Source organism: Cetorhinus maximus, chromosome 33 (genome assembly GCF_964194155.1).
Source record: "Cetorhinus maximus chromosome 33, sCetMax3.hap1.1, whole genome shotgun sequence".
In the NCBI taxonomy this organism is placed as follows: Eukaryota; Metazoa; Chordata; class Chondrichthyes; order Lamniformes; family Cetorhinidae; genus Cetorhinus; species Cetorhinus maximus.
Window position 1 is genome coordinate 9671494 of NC_135911.1, and position 5561 is coordinate 9677054.

Here is a 5561-nt window from a genome sequence, read left to right on the forward strand (position 1 = left end):
GAATATTGAGCTGCCAGTCCTGCCCTTTCCTCAGCCATGTCTCTGTGATAGCAACAATATCATATTCCCATGTGTTAATCAACGTCCTCAATTCATCTGCCTTACTTGTAAGGCTCCTTGTGTTAAAATACATGCAACCCAGTCCTGCATTATTCCCTTGTGCCTTAACAGGTCTATATTTGCTCTGCCTTCCAGGCTGACTTAGCTTTTCTTCTATATTTGGCTGTGCATCACCCCCTACTGTACGTCCACTCTGCACCTGTTATGACCCAGCCTCTCAGTAAAGCCGACTTATTTAAAAATTCCAGAGGGAAAATTTAAACAACTGTCTTTGTATGTTTGAGATGCAGCTCTAAATTCAGGAATCAGACCACCAGTTCTCGAGAGGCTTTATACTAAACTAAATGAAGCATTTTATTAATTTACACAAGTTACATTTTTCACGTGGCTGAAAATTACTACCATCATAACTTTTAACAAATTCCCAAACTAATCTCCATTAAGGCAACAGCAGCTCATAGACATAACCAGACACCAGGCAAAGTGTTTTCAACTTACGAATTCAAAATGAGGTTCCATTCACTTTGGTTCCTGTGGAGACGCTTATAGGCTGACAGCTACTTTGATCTTACATGGCCTCTGCCCCACACGCACAAAACTGCTGTCCTTATACCTAGCCCAGCTCATTGAATGTAAATTCTCATTGTATCACCAGCCTCTTCTAACAATAAAATCCCTTTCATAGTAGCAATTCTACGAGTAATATAAACATATTGCTTGGTCTCTGCTAGCTAGGTGTCAGATTTCACTCGCCTTCTTGAATGCTCCATTCAAAAAATGCAAATACACACTATCTCTCTTACATATCAAACCTAGTACCCATCAAAGCACCCAGACTAGCTGGCTTTAATCCAATTAAGACACACCCACAGACTAAACCTCTATTTTAAAAGAAAAATATTTTCCAATAATATTATATACATTAATAGCTTCATGACAGTATCCCACCCACCTGCCGAATTAGTTTAAACACTGCCTCCCCAACAGCACCAGCAAACCTCCCCGCGAGGATGTTGGTCCCATTCCAGATCAGGTGCAACCCGCCAGACTTGTACAGGCCCCATCGCCCCCAGAAACAGACCCAGCGATCCAGGAAACTAAAGCCCTCCCCTCCTGCACCATCTCTTCAGCCTCGCATTCATCCTCTATTCCTATACTCACTAGCACGTGGCACAGGGAATAATCCGGAGATTGCAATCTTTGAGGTCCTGCTTTTCAATCTGCTACCTCGCTCCCTAAATTCCTGTTGCAGGGACCTCATCCCTCTTTCTACCTAGGTCGTTGGTACCAATGTGAACCACGGTTTCTGACTGTTTGTTCTCCCCCTTCAGAATACCCTACAGCTGTCCTGTGACATCCTTGACCCTAGCACCAGGGAGGTAACACACCATCCTGGAGTCACATCTACAGCCGCAGAAGCGGCTGTCTTCACCCCTCGCTCTTGGGTCTCCTACCACTGTTGCTCTTGCACTCTTACTCCTCCCCCCCTTGTTGTAGCTGAGCCACCCACAGTGCTGGGAACTTGCCTCTGGCCGCACTCTCCAGAGGAACCTTCACCCTCACTGTTTTCCAACACAGAAAAACGGCTCTTGAGTGAGATGCACTCTGGGGCTGGCCTGACTCCCTGCCTGCCTCCCTTCTTCCGGCTGGTGGTCACCCATTCCCTCTCTCACTGTGCCTCCTTAAGCTGCGGAGTGACCACATCTCAATAATGTGCTATCCACGTAACCCTCAGCCTCGTGGGATGCCCGGCTGTGCCTCCAGCTGACACTCAAGCTCCGAAACCCGTTGCTCAAGCTGGTCAAGCTGGTGCCATTTCCTGTACATGTGGGTTATCCAGACTGCAAGGAGTGCCTAAGAATTCCCAACAAGCTGCAGGCCGGACAACACACGGGGATTAGCTCCCTTGCCATACTTTTCGTTGGTTTTTAATTCAAAGACTATTTCCTTAAATTTAAGCCAAGTAGAAAACTATTTAGTTTTTCTTAAAACAAAACGAACGCGGAGACTCTGACCTTCTGTAATGTCCCATTAAAGTGGAAAAAAACAACTTACCCACTACCTACCAGTCAGCTCTCTCCCCTGTCCTGACGTCACTCCTTTCATATTCCAGCGCCGCTGGGTGTCTGGGTGAGAACTGGCTCCCTCACAGGTAAATTCCGCTCCACTCTTTATACAGCTGCTCCACTCTCTCACAGGTAAACCACGGCTCTTTATACAGCCGCTCCACTCCCTCACAGGTAAACCACGGCTCTTTATACAGCCGCTCTGCTCCCTCACAGGTAAACCACGGCTCTTTATACAGCCGCTCCACTCCCTCACAGGTAAACCACGGCTCTTTATACAGCCGCTCTGCTCCCTCACAGGTAAACCACGGCTCTTTATACAGCCGCTCCACTCCCTCACAGGTAAACCACGGCTCTTTATACAGCCGCTCTGCTCCCTCACAGGTAAACCACGGCTCTTTATACAGCCGCTCTGCTCCCTCACAGGTAAACCACGGCTCTTTATACACCCGCTCCACTGCCTCACAGGTAAACCCCCACTCTTTATACAGCCGCTCCACTCCCTCACAGGTAAACTCCTGCTCTTTATACAGCCGCTCCACTCCCTCACAGGTAAACTCCCGCTCTTTATACAGCCGCTCCACTCCCTCACAGGTAAATTCCTGCTCTTTATACAGCCGCTCCACTCTCTCACAGGTAACCTCCCGCTCTTTATACAGCCGCTCCGCTCCCTCACAGGTAAATTCCTGCTCTTCATACAGCCGCTCCGCTCCCTCGCAGATACCCGAGGAGTGTGCCAGTATTTGCAGTGGGTCCCCGGATAGTGGGTCAGTATTTACAGCGGGTCCCTGGAGAGTGTGTCAGTATTTACAGGGAATCCCGGGGGAGTGTGTCAGTATTTACAGTGTGCCCCCGGGGAGTGTGTCAGTATTTATAGGGTGTTCCCGGGGAGCGTGTCAGTATTTGCAGTGTGTCCCCGGGGAGTGTGTCAGTATTTACAGCGGGTCCCTGGAGAGTGTGTCAGTATTTACAGGGGGTCCCCGGGGAGTGTGTCAGTATTTATAGGGAGTCCCCGGGGAGTGTGTCAGTATTTACAGGAGATCTCTGGGGAGTGTGTCAGTATTTACAGGGGGTCTCTGGGGAGTGTGTCAGTATTTATAGGGGGTCATCGGGGAGTGTGTCAGTATTTACAGGGGGTCTCTGGGGAGTGTGTCAGTATTTACAGGGGGAATTTCTGGGGAGTGAGTCAGTATTTACAGGGGGTCCCTGGGGAGTGTGTCAGTATTTACAGGGGGTCCCTGGAGAGTGTGTCAGTATTTACAGGGGGTCCCCGGGGAGTGTGTCAGTATTTATAGGGAGTCCCCGGGGAGTGTGTCAGTATTTACAGGGGGTCCCCGGGGTGCGTGTCAGTATTTACAGGGGGTCTCTGGGGAGTGTGTCAGTATTTATAGGGGGTCATCGGGGAGTGTGTCAGTATTTACAGGGGGTCTCTGGGGAGTGTGTCAGTATTTACAGGGGGAATTTCTGGGGAGTGAGTCAGTATTTACAGGGGGTCCCTGGGGAGTGTGTCAGTATTTACAGGGGGTCCCTGGGGAGTGTGTCAGTATTTACAGGGGGTCCCCGGGGAGTGTGTCAGTATTTACAGGGGATCCCCGGGGAGTGTGTCAGTATTTACAGGGGATCCCCGGGGAGTGTGTCAATATTTACAGGGGGTCCACGGGGAGTGTGTCAGTATTTACAGGGGGTCCCGGGGGAGTGTGTCAGTATTTATAGGGTGTTCCCTGGGGAGTGTGTCAGTATTTACAGGTTGTCCTTGGGGAGTGTGTCAGTATTTACAGGTGGTCTCCGGGGAGTGTGTCAGTATTTACAGGGCGGGTCTCCGGGGAGTGTGTCAGTATTTACAGGGGGTCCCCGGGGAGTGTGTCAGTATTTACAGGGGGGTCCCCGGGGAGTGTGTCAGTATTTACAGGGCGGGTCTCCGGGGAGTGTGTCAGTATTTACAGGGGGGTCCCCGGGGAGTGTGTCAGTATTTACAGGGGGTCCACGGGGAGTGTGTCAGTATTTACAGGGAGTCCGCGGGGAGTGTGTCAGTATTTACAGGGGGGGTCCCCGGGGAGTGTGTCAGTATTTACAGGGGTGTCCCCGGGGAGTGTGTCAGTATTTACAGGGGGTCCCTGGGGAGTGTGTCAGTATTTACAGGGGGTCCCTGGGGAGTCTGTCAGTGTTTATTCGGGGTCTCTGGGGAGTGTCCCTGTATGTACAGGGCGTCCCCGGGGAGTGTACCGGTGCTGAGAATGCCCACATCCTATCAGTGACTCAGGAACAACCCCCTGATCTTCTCTGGGATCGATCGATGTCCCGTCACCTTTCCCGATTTTTCACGTCTTTACTGTCCACTCTTTTCAAACCAAGTTTTGCCTCTGTGCTCCTGCTGCTGTTAATCTTTCCGTTTTCACACTCCCCCCACCCTGATTTATCCTGGAATATTCCACCTCGGTGACATCGCCCGACTCCGCCCTGGTCTCAGCTGATCAGCCGCTGAAGCCCTCATCCCCGTCTTCGTTAGCTCCGGACCCGATGTTTCCAATTCACCCCCGAGTGAGCTGGTCCAAAACTCTGCCTCTCCTGTCCCGCCTCACACCAAGTCCTGTTCCCCCGATGTCGCCCGCTGTGCTTGGTGACCTACACTGGCTCCCAGCCCAGCAACCAGGGCCAGGGAGAGAAATCACGTGCCCCCTCACCCCGGTGCTTCTCCCATTTCTGGGCCCCTTATTCCACACCTCCTCAGCCCCCAACATTAACCCGCCCCCTCAGTCATGTCTGATATGTTTTGCCCATTTTAAGACTCACCAATCTATTTTGCAATCAGTCGGATCCTCGTGAAATGATGACACCCGTGGCTGACAGCTGGTTACAGATGTTATCCGATAGATATGAGGCGTGGATCATTATGAGGAAAGGTTAGACAGACTGGGCTTGTTTCCACTGGAGTTTAGAAGAGCGAGGGTTGATTTGATTGAAGTTTACAAGATCCCGAACGGCCTTGACAGGGTGGATGTGGGAAGGACGTTTCCTGTTGTGGGTGAGTCCGGAACTAGGGGAGGGGGGTCACTGTTTTAAAATTAGGGGTGGCCCTTTTAGGACAGAGATGAGGAGATATGTTTTTTTCTCTCAGAGGGTTGAGCGACTTTGGAACTCTCTGCCTCAGGAGGGGGTGGTGGAGGTGTGGGGTTGGGGGTGGGGGGGGTCACGGAATATTTTTAAGGCGGAGAGAGTTAGTTCCTTGTTTGGCAAGGGAGTCAAAGGTTATCAGTGGGGGGGTAGATGGGAATGAGGAAACACAAACAGATCAGCCCTGATCTTATTGAATGGCGGGGCAGGCTCGAGGGGCCGAATGGCCTCCCCCTGCTCCTATTTCCTATTGTTTGTCAGATAAGGAGCAGCGACGATATGAGCAGTGTTAGTTTGTACGGGTCATACAGGATGATCCCACAG